Source organism: Zea mays, chromosome 2 (genome assembly GCF_902167145.1).
Source record: "Zea mays cultivar B73 chromosome 2, Zm-B73-REFERENCE-NAM-5.0, whole genome shotgun sequence".
In the NCBI taxonomy this organism is placed as follows: domain Eukaryota; kingdom Viridiplantae; phylum Streptophyta; class Magnoliopsida; order Poales; family Poaceae; genus Zea; species Zea mays.
In genome coordinates, this window is record NC_050097.1 from 49143212 (window position 1) to 49161887 (window position 18676).

At 44.3% G+C, this 18676-nt stretch overlaps 1 pseudogene; it reads left to right on the forward strand.

Moving 5' to 3' along the window:
- Positions 1–12850: 12850 nt before the first annotated feature.
- On the forward strand, positions 12851–15813 carry LOC103648624 (chloride channel protein CLC-c-like; annotated as a pseudogene).
- The last annotated feature ends 2863 nt before the right edge of the window (positions 15814–18676 follow it).

Here is an 18676-nt window from a genome sequence, read left to right on the forward strand (position 1 = left end):
CAAGTGGTTGAGAAAAGAAAGCTCACTCGATCCGTGGATCGTTTGAGAGAGGGAAGGGTTGAAAGAGACCCGGCCTTTGTGGCCTCCTCAACGGGGAGTAGGTTTGCAAGAACCGAACCTCGGTAAAACAAATCTCCGTGTCTCACTTGTTCATTTGCTTGGGATTTGTTTTGCACCCTCTCTCGCGGACTTATTTCTTTATTACTAACGCTAACTCCGGCTTGTAGTTGTGTTTATATTTGTAAATTTCAGTTTCGCCCTATTCACCCCCCCTCTAGGCGACTTTCAATTGGTATCAAAGCTCGGTGCTTCATTAGAGCCTAACCGCTCGAAGTGATGTCGGGAGATCACGCCAAGAAGGAGATGGAGACCGGCGAAAAGCCCACTACAAGCCAAGGGAGCACTTCATCGGAAGAATCCCGCACCAAAAGGAGGGAGAAGAAGAGGAGCTCCTCCAACAAAGGGAAGGAGAAGAAATCTTCTTCTCACCACAAAGAGAAGAAGGAAAAATCTTCTTCTCACAAGCCGCATCGGAAAGGCGACAAGCACAAGAGGATGAGGAAAGTAGTCTACTACGAGACCGACACTTCATCAACATCGACCTCCGACTCCGATGCGCCCTCCGTCACTTCTAAGCGCCAAGAGCGCAAGAAGTATAGTAAGATCCCCCTACGCTACCCTCGCATTTCCAAACATACACCTTTACTTTCCGTCCCATTAGGCAAACCACCAACTTTTGATGGTGAAGATTACGCTAGGTGGAGCGATTTAATGCGATTTCATCTAATCTCGCTCCACAAAAGCATATGGGATGTTGTTGAGTTTGGTGCGCAGGTACCATCCGTAGGGGATGAGAACTATGATGAGGATGAGGTGGCCCAAATCGAGCACTTCAACTCACAAGCAACGACAATACTCCTCGCCTCACTAAGTAGAGAGGAGTATAACAAAGTACAAGGGTTGAAGAGCGCTAAGGAGATTTGGGATGTGCTCAAAACCGCGCACGAAGGAGATGAGCTCACCAAGATCACCAAGCGGGAAACGATCGAGGGGGAGCTCGGTCGGTTCCGGCTTCGCAAAGGGGAGGAGCCACAACACATGTACAACCGGCTCAAGACTTTGGTGAACCAAGTGCGCAACCTCGGGAGCAAGAAGTGGGATGACCACGAAGTGGTAAATGTTATTTTAAGATCACTCATTTTTCTTAATCCCACTCAAGTTCAATTGATTCGTGGTAATACTAGATATACTAAAATGACCCCCGAGGAAGTTATCGGGCATTTTGTAAGTTTTGAGTGCATGATAGAAGGCTCGAGGAAAATCAACGAGCTTGGCGACCCATCCGAAGCCCAACCCGTTGCATTCAAGGCAATGGAGGAGAAGAAGGAGGAGTCTACACCAAGTAGACAACCAATAGACGCCTCCAAGCTCGACAATGAGGAAATGGCGCTCGTCATCAAGAGCTTCCGCCAAATCCTCAAGCAAAGGAGGGGGAAGGACTACAAGTCCCGCTCCAAGAAGGTTTGCTACAAGTGTGGTAAGCCCGGTCATTTTATTGCTAAATGTCCTATATCTAGTGACAGTGACCGAGGCGACGACAAGAAGGGGAGAAGAAAGGAGAAGAAAAGGTACTACAAGAAGAAGGGCGGCGATGCCCATGTTTGTCGGGAATGGGATTCCGACGAAAGCTCAAGCGACTCCTCCGACGACGAGGACGCCGCCAACATCGCCGTCACCAAGGGACTCCTCTTCCCCAACGTCGGCCACAAGTGCCTCATGGCAAAGGACGGCAAAAAGAAGAAGGTTAAATCCAACTCCTCCACTAAATATGAATCTTCCAGTGATGATAATGCTAGTGATGAGGAGGATAATTTGTGTTCCCTTTTTGCCAACCTTAACATAGCTCAAAAGGAAAAATTAAATGAATTAGTTAGTGCTATTCATGAAAAGGATGATCTTTTGGATTCCCAAGAGGATTGTCTAATTAAAGAAAACAAGAAACATGTTAAGGTTAAAAAGGCTTATGCTCTTGAAATTGAAAAATGTGAAAAGCTATCTAGTGAGCTAAGCACTTGTCGTGAGATGATTGACAACCTTAGGAATGAAAATGCTAGTTTAAATACTAAGGTTGATTCACATGTTTGCAATATTTCAACTTCAAATCCTAGAGATGATAATGTTGATTTTCTTGCTAGGATTGATGAATTGAATGCTTCCCTTGCTAGCCTTAGAATTGAGAATGAAAATTTAATTGCTAAGGCTAAAGATTTTAATGTTTGCAAAGTTACAATTTCCAATCTTAGAGATAAAAATGATATCCTTCATGCTAAGATTGTTGAACTTAATTCTTGCAAACCCTCTACGTCTATTGTTGAGCATGTATCTATTTGTACTAGATGTAGAGATGTTGATATTAATGCTATTCATGATCATATGGCTTTAATTAAACAACAAAATGATCATATAGCTAAACTAGATGCTAAAATTGCCGAGCACAACTTAGAAAATGAGAAATTTAAATTTGCTCGTAGCATGCTTTATAATGGGAGACGCCCTGGCATTAAGGATGGCATTGGCTTCCAAAGGGGAGACAATGTCAAAATTAGTGCCCCTCCTAAAAGATTGTCAAATTTTGTTAAGGGCATGGCTCCCATGCCTCAGGATAACGAGGGTTACATTTTATACCCTGCCGGTTATCCCGAGGACAAAATTAGTAAAATTCATTCTAGGAAGTCTCACTCTGGCCCTAATCATGCTTTTATGTATAAGGGTGAGACATCTAGCTCTAGGCAACCAACCCGCGCCAAGTTGCCTAGAAAGAAAACTCCTAATGCATCAAATGATCATGCCATTTCATTTAAAACCTTTGATGCTTCTTATGTTTTAACTAACAAATCCGGCAAGGTAGTTGCCAAGTATGTTGGGGGCAAGCACAAGGGCTCCAAGACTTGTGTTTGGGTACCCAAAGTTCTTGTGTCTAATGCCAAAGGACCCAAAACCATTTGGGTACCTAAAGTCAAGAACTAAAATTGTTTTGTAGGTTTATGCATCCGGGGGCTCAAGTTGGATACTCGACAGCGGGTGCACAAACCACATGACAGGGGAGAAAAGGATGTTCTCCTCATATGAGAAAAACCAAGATCCCCAACGAGCTATCACATTCGGGGATGGAAATCAAGGTTTGGTCAAAGGACTTGGTAAAATTGCTATATCTCCTGACCATTCTATTTCCAATGTTTTTCTTGTTGATTCTTTAGACTACAATTTGCTTTCCGTATCCCAATTGTGTCAAATGGGCTACAACTGTCTATTCACTGATGTAGGTGTCACTGTCTTTAGAAGAAGTGATGATTCAATAGCATTTAAGGGAGTGTTAGAGGGTCAGCTATACTTGGTAGATTTTGATAGAGCTGAACTCGACACTTGCTTAATTGCTAAGACTAACATGGGTTGGCTCTGGCACCGCCGACTAGCCCATGTTGGGATGAAGAATCTTCACAAGCTTCTAAAGGGAGAACACATTTTAGGATTAACAAATGTTCATTTTGAGAAAGACAGGATTTGTAGCGCATGCCAAGCAGGGAAGCAAGTTGGCACTCATCATCCACACAAGAACATAATGACGACTGACAGGCCACTGGAGCTCCTACACATGGATCTATTCGGCCCGATCGCTTACATAAGCATCGGCGGGAGTAAGTACTGTCTAGTTATTGTGGATGATTATTCTCGCTTCACTTGGGTATTCTTTTTACAGGAAAAATCTCAAACCCAAGAGACCTTAAAGGGATTCTTGAGACGGGCTCAAAATGAGTTCGGCTTAAGGATCAAGAAAATTAGAAGCGACAACGGGACGGAGTTCAAGAACTCTCAAATTGAAAGCTTTCTTGAGGAAGAGGGCATCAAGCATGAGTTCTCTTCTCCCTACACTCCACAACAAAATGGTGTAGTGGAGAGGAAGAATCGAACTCTATTGGACATGACAAGGACCATGCTTGATGAGTACAAGACTTCGGATCGGTTTTGGGCCGAGGCGGTCAACACCGCTTGCTACGCCATCAACCGGTTATATCTACACCGAATCCTCAAGAAGACATCATATGAACTCCTCACCGGTAAAAAGCCCAACATTTCATATTTTAGAGTCTTTGGTAGCAAATGCTTTATTCTTGTTAAAAGAGGTAGAAAATCTAAATTTGCTCCTAAGACTGTAGAAGGCTTTTTACTTGGTTATGACTCAAACACAAGGGCATATAGGGTCTTTAACAAGTCCACTGGACTAGTTGAAGTCTCATGTGACGTTGTGTTTGATGAGACTAACGGCTCTCAAGTAGAGCAAGTTGATCTTGATGAGATAGGTGAAGAACAGGCTCCATGCATAGCGCTAAGGAACATGTCCATTGGGGATGTATGTCCTAAGGAATCCGAAGAGCCTCCAAATACACAAGATCAACCATCCTCCTCCATACAAGCATCTCCACCAACTGAAAATGAGGATGAAGCTCAAGTTGATGAAGTTGAAGATCAAGCAAATGAGCCACCTCAAGATGATAGCAATGATCAAGGGGGAGATACAAATGAGGAAGACAAGGAGGATGAAGAGCAAAGACCGCCACACCCAAGAGTCCACCAAGCAATCCAACGAGATCACCCCGTCGACACCATCCTCGGCGACATTCATAAGGGGGTAACTACTCGATCTCGTGTTGCCCATTTTTGTGAACATTACTCGTTTGTTTCCTCTATTGAGCCACACAGGGTAGAGGAAGCACTCCAAGATTCGGATTGGGTGGTGGCAATGCAAGAGGAGCTCAACAACTTCACGAGAAATGAGGTATGGCATTTAGTTCCACGTCCTAACCAAAATGTTGTAGGAACCAAATGGGTCTTCCGCAACAAGCAAGATGAGCATGGTGTGGTGACAAGGAACAAAGCTCGACTCGTGGCCAAGGGATATTCACAAGTCGAAGGTTTGGATTTCGGTGAAACCTATGCACCCGTAGCTAGGCTTGAGTCAATTCGTATATTATTAGCCTATGCTACTTACCATGGTTTTAAGCTTTATCAAATGGACGTGAAAAGTGCCTTCCTCAACGGACCAATCAAGGAAGAGGTCTATGTTGAGCAACCTCCCGGCTTTGAAGACAGTGAGTACCCTAATCATGTCTATAGGCTCTCTAAGGCGCTTTATGGGCTCAAGCAAGCCCCAAGAGCATGGTATGAATGCCTTAGAGATTTCCTTATTGCTAATGGCTTCAAAGTCGGTAAAGCCGATCCTACACTCTTTACTAAAACTCTTGAAAAGGACTTGTTTGTATGCCAAATTTATGTTGATGATATTATATTTGGGTCTACTAACGAGTCTACTTGTGAAGAGTTTAGTAGGATTATGACACAGAAATTCGAGATGTCTATGATGGGGGAGTTGAAGTATTTCTTAGGATTCCAAGTGAAGCAACTCCAAGAGGGCACCTTCATTAGCCAAACGAAGTATACTCAAGACATTCTAAACAAGTTTGGGATGAAGGATGCCAAGCCCATCAAGACACCCATGGGAACAAATGGACATCTCGACCTCGACACGGGAGGTAAGTCCGTGGATCAAAAGGTATACCGGTCGATGATAGGTTCTTTACTTTACTTATGTGCATCTCGACCGGATATTATGCTTTCCGTATGCATGTGTGCAAGATTCCAAGCCGACCCTAAGGAAGCTCACCTTACGGCCGTAAAACGAATCTTGAGATATTTGGCTTATACTCCTAAGTTTGGGCTTTGGTACCCTAGGGGATCCACATTTGATTTGATTGGTTATTCGGATGCCGATTGGGCGGGGTGCAAAATCAATAGGAAGAGCACATCGGGGACTTGCCAGTTCTTGGGAAGATCCTTGGTGTCTTGGGCTTCAAAGAAGCAAAATTCGGTCGCTCTTTCCACCGCCGAAGCTGAGTACATTGCCGCAGGTCATTGTTGCGCGCAATTGCTTTGGATGAGGCAAACCCTGCGGGACTACGGTTACAAATTAACCAAAGTCCCTTTGCTATGTGACAATGAGAGTGCAATCAAAATGGCCGACAATCCCGTCGAGCATAGCCGCACTAAGCACATAGCCATTCGGTATCACTTTTTGAGGGATCACCAACAAAAGGGAGATATCGAAATTTCTTATATTAATACTAAAGATCAATTAGCCGATATCTTTACCAAGCCTCTTGATGAACAATCTTTTAACAAACTTAGGCATGAGCTCAATATTCTTGATTCTAGGAACTTCTTTTGTTAAAATTGCACACATTGCTCATTTGTATACCTTTGATCATGTCTCTTTTATATGCTATGACTAATGTGTTTTCAAGTCTACTTCAAACCAAGTCATAGGTATATTGAAAGGGAATTGGAGTCTTCGGCGAAGACAAAGGCTTCCACTCCGTAAATCATCCTTCGCCGCTTCTCTCCATCATTTGGGGGAGGATTCAAAGCAAAAGGACCTTGTCTTTGGGAGAAATGAGCTCAAAAGGAAAAGACCGGACTTCGTCTTTGGTATAATCTTAACTCATTTATTCAAGGGGAAGAAAGCACTTCGAGGGCTCTAATGATTCCATTTTTGGCGATTCATGCCAAAAAGGGGGAGAAGTGAGCCCAAAGCAAAAGGACCGCACCACCACCAATTTCAAAAACTGTTGAATATTTTCAATTTGTATCCTATTGTGTTCAAAAGGAGGAGAAAGTAGTATTTCAAAATGATATATCAAAACCCTCTTGAACACTAAGAGGAGAATCTCTTTTAGGGGGAGTTTTGTTTAGTCAAAGGAAAAGCATTTGAAACAGGGGGAGAAAATCTCAAATCTTGAAAATGCTTCTCAAATTCTTATTCACTTGCCTTTGACTATTTGCAAAAGAACTTTGAAAATGATTTACAAAAGAGTTTGCAAAAACAAAATATGTGGTGCAAACGTGGTCCAAAATGTTATATAAGAATGAAACAATCCATGCATATCTTGTAAGTATTTATATTGGCTCAATTCCAAGCAACCTTTACACTTACGTTATGCAAACTAGTTCAATTATGCACTTCTATATTTGCTTTGGCTTGTGTTGGCATCAATCACCAAAAAGGGGGAGATTGAAAGGGAATTAGGCTTACACCTAGTTCCTATATAATTTTGGTGGTTGAATTGCCCAACACAAACAATTGGACTAACTAGTTTGCCCAAGTGTATAGATTATACAGGTGTAAAAGGTTCACACTCAGCCAATAAAAAGACCAAGTTTTGGATTCAACAAAGGAGCTAAAAGGGCAACCGAAGGCACCCCTGGCCTGGCGCACCGGACTGTCCGGTGTGCCACCGGACATGTCCGGTGCACCAGGGGGACTCAGACTCGAACTCGCTACCTTCGGGATTTGCCAGAGGCGACTTCGCTATAATTCACCGGACTGTCCGGTGTACACCGGACAGTGTCCGGTGCGCCAATGAAGGTCGGCCTCAGGAACTCGCCAGCTTCGGGAAAAGCCAACGGCTCGTCCGCTATAATTCACCGGACTGTCCGGTGTGCACCGGACTGTCCGGTGCGACTCCGGAGCAACGGTCTTCTCCGCGCCAACGGCTCTCTGCCGCGCATTTAATGCGCGCTCTGCGCGCGCAGATGGCAGGCGCGCCCACTCCGGCACACCGGACAAGGAACAGTAGATGTCCGGTGTGCACCGGACACCCAGGCGGGCCCACAAGTCAGAAGCTTCAACGGTCGAATCCAACGACAATGATGACGTGGCAGGAGGCACCGGACTGTCCGGTGTGCACCGGACTGTCCGGTGCGCCATCGAACAGAGGACCCTGCCAACGGTCATGTTTGGTGGTTGGGGCTATAAATACCCCAACCACCCCACCATTCATTGCATCCAAGTTTTCCACTTCCCAACTACTACAAGAGCTCTAGCATTCAATACTAGACACACCAAATAGATCAAATCCTCTCCAATTCCCACACAACTCCATAGTGACTAGAGAGAGTGATTTGCTTGTGTTCTTTTGAGCTCTTGCGCTTGGATTGCTTTCTTTCTTCTTGAACTCTTTCATTGTGATCAAGCACTTGTAATCGAAGCAAGAGGCACCAATTGTGTGGTGGCCCTTGCAGGAACTTTGTGTTCCAAGTGGTTGAGAAAAGAAAGCTCACTCGATCCGTGGATCGTTTGAGAGAGGGAAGGGTTGAAAGAGACCCGGCCTTTGTGGCCTCCTCAACGGGGAGTAGGTTTGCAAGAACCGAACCTCGGTAAAACAAATCTTCGTGTCTCACTTGTTCATTTGCTTGGGATTTGTTTTGCACCCTCTCTCGCGGACTTATTTCTTTATTACTAACACTAACTCCGGCTTGTAGTTGTGTTTATATTTGTAAATTTCAGTTTCGCCCTATTCACCCCCCCTCTAGGCGACTTTCAAGAAGCAATCTTGAGATCCAGTGGTGTGTGGTTGATGGGGTGTTCCAGAGGTTTTAAGCTGAATACAGAGTTAGCAGAGCTCTTAGGCATGATTTCTCTTAATGCGGTTCAAATTTACTCTATCCTTTGGTTTTTTGTTGGAGGCTATCTGAGACATATAATTCAAGTTGCAGTCTCTGGAATTATTTTAGGTCTGACATCCTCAGTTTCATTCTTTATTGACATTATCCAGCTTGCTAGGTTGCATGTTACCATCCTTCACTCGTAAATCTCAACCTCTTGGTGCCACTCATGTGGTACTTATCGAATAAGAGGGTGCCACTCTGTTCAGACTCATGCGGTACTGTCGAGGGAGGCGAGACCAACCTGAGGTTGTTGCTACCGAGTAGTTTATTTGCTACTTCTATATCTAGGCGAGTCTGAACAAGAGGTTGCTTATAACGTGAACTTATAGAATTGTCTTGGCTTCGTGTTTTCTTCTGTCACTAAGATTTTGTCTCTAAACAAGTTTAAGGTTATTTGTAACAAGTGTTTAATATTAGTTATGGTGATGGTTTACCACACGAATTTTGCATATCATAATGATGTTTGTCATTCCGTATCTATCATAATAATATTTGTTATTCCGTATCAATGTTTTATATAAATTTCTAACTTCCGTAGCAACGCACGGGCACATACCTAGTATAATAACAGGAGATCAGGAGATCAGCCCCTCAATTAAAAATAAGAATGTAATTGCCCTAGTTTTAATAAAATCGGGCCTAAACCTAAACTGGGTGCACAAGCAACCTAAACGACAACAATCTCCCACACAAAGCTCATCTAAAATCATCATTGCTAAGCTCAATACAAAGGACGAGCAGCTTCAACTCCTCTAGATAGGCAACACATGACCAAAGGAAACCCAACGACATTTACACCCACAACACGAGCACAGCAGGAGGAAGACCGCGGTGCGCCATCGTTGACAGGCCTCAAGATACTCTACGCAAGGCAGCTTCGATTCTTCGCCAACGAAACTTTCAAACAAGATCCTACGCCTCATCTCCGGCATGTGCCCAACCTCCGAAGCAGTCTAGTCCACGAAGAAGGGAGGGTTGCCACATGTCATCGTTGCCGAGCCACATCCCAGACCAAGCAACTCCGACTTCACGCTGTAAGCCCGCACCTCCACCCGCCTACTGGACGCCGAGAAGCGAAAGCATCAACCGAGAGGCGACGTCACCGAGACAAACTTTAAAAGTGACGCCTTCAGGAAGGGAGTAACATCGAAAACGCCACTGTCGTAGGTCCCAGAAGGACCGGGCTTTCGCCCATGGAATGCGACACCCTTAATAGGGAAGCGGCGCCCACATGCGTAGATGGCATAGCGAGGAAGAAGTAATTAAAATCATAAAAAACTGAAAGTGTATTAAAAATTTTAAAAATGTATTCAAGATGAAGAAGAAACTGAAAACGTAAAAAAAAGAAGACATAGTAAAGAGGAAGAAGTAATGTAACCGCTGTCTGTGGGTTTCGAACCCAAACAGGACTGTTGCTGCTTGATCCTGGTCAGCAGGCCATACACCTCCTGTGTTGCGAGATCCACCCGCTCATGAGATTTTGTTGCTTCACTCACCAGCGCTGAGACCATGGATTGCAATCCTCTCAAGGAGTTGGAAGGCAGTGGCTGAGTCCTGTGCCGCCGCACAGGAAGGTACAGGTCTGGAAATAGTTCAGTGCTGTGAGCACGCGGCGGATGGCATCAGGCATGCCGGCATAGGATCCCATAGGACTCGAACATGGCAGCAACAAGAAATGAGCTCCTCCCTTTGGTTCCATACTTCCATGTGATACTGCACCCATCCGCCTCCTTGGTATGCTGACGGACAAGAAAAATACTCCCTTCCAAGTGGAGGGATTGCATATGTAGCTTAGAGAAGGCATGTGGGGTGAGGACTGCAACATCATGGCCTTCAATTGGAGATGCTGTCTTCAGGCTTATGCTCTGCAAATTTTGCTGCATCATTTCTTGTTCACCAGATTGGTCTTTGTAGGTGGTAATAAATGAAACCTGATGAAAGAATTAGCGAGTAACACATTACTGCTTTTAGTTGACACAAAGCAAGGAGAAAGCCCAAACAATGAATTCATGCTAGTATAGTACAGTATGGATACTCGACTGAAGCCATAGTTAAGGGGAAGAATGCGTTTTTTCTTTTACAAATATCTGAAAACCATGGTGATCCACATCAAACGAAAAACTTGGTAGGAGTATTTGACAACAGATGCTCATCTGCTCAATGAAGGTTGCAAGGTGTGTTTGAGCACTCAAGAATCGCTGAATGAAGGCATTTGTTGACTTTGGAACTGATGGGGAAGCGATTAGCCCTGCAGTAAAATGCTCTCTCAGATACGGCAAAGCCCAGAGATTTCTTGATGCAAACAGACTAGCAATATGATCATTTTCACAAAGTCCATATATAGCAGTTCGCCATGTCATTCCACCCAAAAATCAAATGGAGCTTGAGACTTGAGAAGTCCATAGCAACATAGTTGAACCAGACTTTACACGGACAATGGAGCTTGAGACTTGAGAAGTGCATCGATCCGGAGCCAGGGAAGAATTTCAAAGGGAAGGATCCCAATTTCTAGTGCAAGTTTACCAAAGATGCGAACAATCATGTGGAGAACATTGCCTGGACATATGCGACTTCGATTCAGTCTTATGAGCTATTTGGTGATGCTGTTGTATTTGACAGCACCCATCGGTTATTTGCGCTCGATATGGTATATTGGTACTCAGTTATTTCACCCGCAGTTATGTCACTGACGTGTAGGCCCAAGCTGGACTAGCCCCACGCGTGGGCATACTCGGATATGGGTCGGTTTGAACAATTATGGAATGGCTTTCCTCTTTGCTTGTGCCCTAAGGCTGTCTTTGGTAGCGACTCGGTTGGTGCCACAACCACTATAGGTCTGTGTCGCTGCGCGGCTGTAGTTACAGTGATATACGGGACAGCTACCCGAGCGTCCGTCCACCGTCGTCCCCGAAACCTGAATGCCACGAGCAACAGCAACACAGCGTGCATGGCATGGCAGCCATATGGATCGGAGTCAGAGGTCCCCCGGCGGGGCACAACTATGCAAATGCAAGCAATGGCACGCATCCTGCTGTCAGACGGGTGGCCGGGGGGCCATGCCCGCGAAACTGTAGCTGACGACGGCCGGGCGCCACCATGACATGGCGGCAGTCGACCGCGCGCAGATGGATGGAGCTGTGTGCCACGCCAGCCGTCATCAGATGCGTCGTCGAGGCACTGGTCCATCCATGCCGAAACAAGCGCAGACCCCCGGCCCATTGCCCTATTGTAACCTTCTGAGTGGCGGACCTAGAAATTAGCTAAGACCTAGGCCGAAACGACCATAAATTCTAATAATAGCATATAAAAAAATTGTACGGCGAAACAACATTGTCATAGATGTTAAAGATGACATACAAGTTATGATGTAGCTTCTTCCAAATGTATCATGTCGACAACAACATCAGTGCTTCTTGCTCCAGAACCTTAAAGAAAATCATATTAAAAACGTGACTTGAAAGGTAATGTCGAATAAATTTAATAATATTAGTAATTGGTACATACCACTAGTACGAGGTAGATTCACCATGCGGGTTCTCAAGCCTTGAAAATAATCCAATATCTTTGCATCATCAATGCTTCTAAATATATCCCTCTCAATATAACACACCATACGATGGTTAAGCCATTCGTGTCCTGTCTTATTCCGCAACTCAGTTTTAATGATATTCATAGATGAAAAAGCTCTCTCCACAGATGTTGTTGCCACTGGTAAAATCAAAGCTCTCTCCCATCTTTTTTTAGGATATATATGGCCAATTGGTTGACATGGACCCTGTAACAAATACTCTCTTCTAACAACATCTCTGATGTTAACATCGTATTCATCAATTGGTTTTCTAAGCCCAGGATCAGCAACTATATCGAATACCTGCTCAGAAGGTGGAATTTCTTGCTCTTGTTCATGTGAAGTTGGATTTACTACTGCCTCAACAATAGCCTCCTCGGTTGCAATTTCTTGGGCTTGATTGTTACTGGTTCCGGTTTCCACTATTGGTTGAGAATTGAGGTTTGATCTTGGCTGCACATTAGGCACGACGGGTGTGAGAGCTGGAGAAAAAATAATTGCAATGTTCTATGCCTCTTCTTCATTTTGATTGTTACTGTCTTACACTCTGAGGTGAACCCGAGATCACAATCACACACACGGAACTAAAAATTTGACTCGCCGGCTGTTCATTGCAGACAAACAGCGGAAAGCACGGTTAGCACAAGGCACGAGTAGTCCGGGTCTGGAGCGAGCGAATTAATCAAGAAAGCGAAGTCGAGCGAGGAGCTACATACCTACAGTATGCAGGCTGCAGGGACTAGGCTGGGGCGCGGCGGAGAGGCGCCCAAATCCCAATCGCTAGGCGTGCGCGGCGGGCTGGCGGGCGCCGGCTCGGCGGACGTAGACTGGGCTGCCGCGCTGGCCGCTGGGCGAGTGCTCGGCCTCGATGGACCCAAGACGCCTGGACGCAGACGAGACAGGCGGACAGCGAATGGGACGGCGCCACGGCGGACTAGGGCGCGGCGCGCGGCGGCGCATTGGGGGCTGGGGCACGGTGGACGGGGACGGGGCGCTGGCCGCTGGGCGAGCGCTCGGCCTCGGCGGACCCTGGATGCCTGGACGCAGACGGGACAGGCGGACAGCGAATGGGACGGCGCCATGACGGACTTGGGCGCGGCGCGCGGCGGCGCACTGGGGGCTGGGGCGCGGTGGACGGGGACGGGGCGCGACGCGCGGCGAGCCGTCACGCGCTCGGCGGTCGACGCTCTGCTGGCCCAGGATCTAGGATCTTCTAAAAAATTAATGGGCCTGCGCCCCGGGCCGTGGCCCAGGCGGTTATGGGCCTGGGTCCGCCCCTGGTAGCGATGAAATGACCGAAATAGATATTTATTCAGTTTGTCTTTTTCTTTGATTACAAATAAATAGGTTATAGAATATATAATGCAAATTTATATTTTTGTTTTTAACATTGAGCTTGTAAAGATTCATAAAAGTTGAACTTCAAATTAATCACATATCTTTCAGATATTTTTTCACTTTTTTGTCGTAGGGAGCAAATAGTGCATAAAGATAACCTTAGGCTACAAATTCAGATATTTTTTCACTTTTTCACTCGGTTTTTTAGATGAAGGCTACAGACATATTATTATTCTTTGGGCTAGATGTCCATGGGAGAACAATGGTGTACCATGTTTCAATTGAATCACCGGCCATTATCTATGAGAATAATTCAGCTTGTGTTGTTCAGATAGAAACATCAAGAATAACATTAATAAACATATTGCTGCTAAACTGTTTTATTCCATAAACTTTAGGAAAATGGAGATATAAACAACTTGCACACAAAGTCTTGTGATAATCTTGTTGATTTATTCACAAAATCTCTAACATACTCCACGTTTCATAAATGTGTCGAGCGAATTGGTATGATAAAGCTTAAAGACTTGCAAAAATCAGGGGAGTAATTCTATGTGACGTTTAACCTGTTTTGAGTCATCATATTACATTCTTTTCTTTGTACGATGTCTTGCTAAAGTTTTCTCATCCAAAGTTTTTACAAGATAATATCAATTAAGCTATATGTTTTATCATTTATTTTCTCAATGGAGGGTTTTAAGAATGATGGTTATAAGCATACTTTCTTTTGAAAATCGATATAAGTTTTCGCTCATAATCCAAAAAAATGAGATACTTCTTATTTTTTTTCACTGGGTTTTTAAGGAGGAATGGAGAACAACTTAATCTTAGATTTCTTAATCACATATCTTTGAAGAACAGTTGAAGGATGATCAAATAAAATTAGAATTAATAAGGGGGAGTGTTAGAAAATAAACCATGTGATCTAATTTCAAGGGACAACAGTTGCTTTGGTGAATAGTTATGTCTGTCCATAAGGCACCCTTCCCCTTTGTATATATATATATGTAACCCCCTCATCAGTAATAAAGAAGGAAGTTAATTAGTCCAGGAACGTTAATGCAACAACAGCTGGGTTGATTTGATACTTTATCACAAGTGCTATGGGTTACCGTGGCTTGCTCCATGCACTCCGTGCCCTGCTGATGCCGTGGAGGAATGCCTTACAATTGGCTGGTCTGGGGAATTTTAAGAATTTTCAGTTCCCGCCGGACTATTACAATGGCCTTGCAGCGTTGTTCTTCAACACAAATGATGATGCCATCCGCAATCTATTCACCAGTGGCACCAAGAACGTGTTCCACATGTCCACTCTTTTCGTATTCTTCACTGCTATACTTGCTGGGGCTACATACATGCAGGCGCATAGTGGGGACCCTTCTTGTGGTCTGATATCGGACCATGATCCTGGACTGTTCGCACTTCTTGGCGCGACATCTTTCCTCGATCGGCGAAACAATGAGGATGACTGTGTCAGTCTGTGTGATACTTCTGGAGCTCATGTCGAACCATACATGAGGCACCTTGGTTGCTGGCGATGTTGTGTCTGGGCCACCGATCTTCTTTTCAGGCCGGCGTCGAGAGAGTGGGGAATATCGTTCAGGCGTTGAGGATCACAGGCCACAATGGGGTTCCAGTGGTCGACGAGCCACCTCTATCAGAGGCTCCAGATTCCAGAACTCGTTAGGCTTGTGCTTAGATCCCCACCTGCTAGTCATGCTAAAAGGCAAGGGCTTCATGAAAGAGAAGGTGAAGACCAGCGGTAGCTCCGTGCTTCAAAGATTTGGTGCCTTCGAGTTTGCCAAGCGCGGTTCAGGAAAGGGTCTGAAGATTGAGAACCTGGATTTCTCTGATGAGGAGATGGACATGTACGTCGATCTCCATCCAATTACAAATACGTCACCGTACACGGTGGTCGAGACCATGGCACTTGCAAAGGCCGCCGTCCTTTTCTGTGCTCTGGGACTAAAGGCACCTGCTCGCTGTGCCAAAGACCCCAGGGGTGAGCTCTCACTCTTCGAATCTTTCTCTAGAGATCAAATATTGCAGTGCTGGCCATTCTTTTGACAGCTCTCATTTTGTGTGTGTGTGTGTGTGTGTGACAAACTCTATCTGATAGCTAGTTTCTTTATTGTGCCACTGCAGAGACCTCCGATTGTTGGAATTCTGACGAGGCACGATTTCATGCCGGAGCATATTCATGGGCTGTTCCCAAACATACACAAGTCGCACTAATGGAGCACTGAATCAGTACCATATTTTGTTTTCGGTCGCCTTCACCGGTAGAAAAGAACTCAAACCATGTAGTAGTATATAATTTTTTACAGATGGTTTCGGTTATTAACTGTAAGCGCTATTTATAGTAACGGATCCTTAAAAAACGTTACTAGAAATCATATTTTTACAGACGGTTTGTTTCTAGTGGCGGTTTTCTTAAGTAACCGTTACTAGAAATCATTTTTATCTTTAATTTTATGAGTTGTACATCTCAAAAAGTTACGAAATTTTGTAGTTGACAACGTTTTTATTTGAAATCATCTTAGCTCTCAAAAGTTGCATCCGAGCTTGTCAAATTCAAAATGAAAGTTTTGCAAACGATCTCGGATAGAAAATGTATCAAAATAAAAGTTGTACAACTTCAAAAGTTATTCAACTTTATAATTGATAATTTTTTTAGTTAAGTTAATTTACGGCTTTAAATAATTAATTTACACTCAGTTAATTATAATATATGGGCAACAAAATCATATATAGTTATTATATGTCATGTTTGCTGCGCAAAAAAGAACCTTATCTGTCACGAAAATGCCCTTGCTTGCAGGGCAAGCGGATCGGCGTCCACATGGCGACGAGAGTTATCGTATTTGTAGCTGTCACATGCCCATGATCTCTCTGTCTCTCAGGATCCTTGGAAATTCGCCAGATCCTACTACAGCGACACCGGTGGCATGTACCAATCCAACCACCATAACATCGCATGGCCCGCATGCCAGTGCCGCAGTGGCCCAGGCAAAGCAAAGCAGCCCCAAGACACGGATCAAAAACCGAAAGGGGGTGAACAGTGACGGGGGGTGACACCATGATGCTTTTTTTCTTCTTCTGAAACTGCCCCTCTATATTCCGGCATGTGGTGTGGTGTCTCACCTGCTAAAAAGGCCCCCTTTTGTTGTTGTTGAGGAACCCACCATTCTCAATGGACCATGCCCTTTTTATTTCTTTCTTTTGTGTTTCTGTTCCCTCCTTCTCCTCTCCGCGGAATTACTGCGACGCCAATTGCAATTTGCAAGAGAATCTACAATAGCAAAGTCTTTCATCACTGTTGCAGTTTTTAATTGTCAAATTAGATCCCGTGTTTCTAGAGGCTTTTGAGCTTTGGTTCGTTCGCTGCACCATTGGTCTGGGACTGGGATTCTAGGGGATGGCTGGTCCACTTTCAGACTAAGAGCATCTCCAAAAGCTCCCCATAAGTCTCCCCTAAATCTATTTTTTTGGAAAAACACAAAAACATGTCTCCAACAGTTTCCCTAAAGCGCTCCTAACTTTTTCATAGCCCTTAAAACTCCCTCATTTGTAACTACAAATGAGGGGGTTTTTGGGCTCACCAGAAACAATCTACCACTTTAAGGGATCTGTTGGAGAAAGGATTAAAATCTACCCCCACTTATTATTTAGATGTCCCTTAAAACTGATTTTGAGGAGTCGTTTTATGGATAGCTCTTGGAGATGCTCTAACAGGTAACAGCCGATGTGCGTATACAGAACTAGGCCACCGTCTTGAGAGTATCCACATAATATATATACTATTAGTATTACTGGTCTACTACTAGAAGGATTAAATGCCTAAGAGCACTACAAGAAACTGGTTAAAGAATGTGGGTGAAAAAACCGTCGAACTTAATGTAATAGGTCGTCGAACTTACCATAAGAACGTGGGTTTACCGACGAATATAGCCGACGGCGATTTTTGGACGAACTTAAAGAAGTAAGTTCGACGGCCCCCACGTTCTTAAGGTTAAGAACGTGAGTACCGTCGAACTTAACATTAAGAACGTGGGTACCGTCGAACTTAAGGTTAAGAACGTGGGTTTTTAAGTTCGACGGGGCCGTCGAATTCTTTCCCATAAGTTCGACGGCACCCACGTTCTTAACCTTAAGTTCGACGGGGCCACGTGGCCGTCGAACTTATTGGTCCTGCGTGGGTCTGCGAGGGCTTCCCATTAAGTTCGACGGTACCCACGTTCTTAAACTTAAGAACGTGGGTACCCACGTTCTTAACTCTTTTCCAGAAAAAAATAAAAAATACAGAAATGAAAAATTAGACACACATAATATCACATGCAACACAGAATATCACATACAATACAGATTTCAAACACATGGATATATGTTCATATCACAAATTCACACAAGTCCATCGTTGTACAAAGATGCCTCTAAAGCACAGAAGAAGAAAATAAAAAGCAACAACAGATCTGGATGCTCACCAGTTCAGACCTCTGAAACACTTGGTAGTGAGTGACTGACTCCAGGACCAAACGATGGCCAAAAGAGAGGAACAGACCTCCAAAAAACCCGAGAGGGACAGAAACTTCAGAAAAAATACACAAGGCTCTTCTGAGTTCCGATGCAGAAAAAACTTGAGGACCCAGGTTCGCTAGCATCACAGCCTGGATATTTTTGCATGCGTTCTGTGTTTCCTTACTTGAGAGCATATATACCAATCAATCAACCCTGCCCAAACATGGAGAGCATATATACCATCTTAAAACATGCACACAAACAAACTTCGGATTTGGCAGAAAAGTACTACTTTGTGCATTTGGACCAATTCATTCTTTCACATACATTGCGAGGTCTCAAGCACATGGAGTTTTACTAACGAAACCAAATTAACTCAAGTCATAGGGCAGGGGCGCCGTACCTCCATGTCGACATCGTTACCCTTGGATGCTTCACCTGCCAAAATGGATAAACACATGATGGTTGAATCTTAGTGTTGTAATTACGTCGAGAATTTATTAGTATTAAATAACTAGTTGTAGGTCCTAATCCGTGATCTCCAATTCCTAAATTATAAGTCCCATATAAGGATGAGTACATACATTTTCTAGGCACATTGTGAGTATTTGGCCATTGAAACTGAATCGGTATTTAGGATATGTAAGGTCAAACAAAGTAGCTATCACAAACAGTTAAAGTGTCATTTCAGTT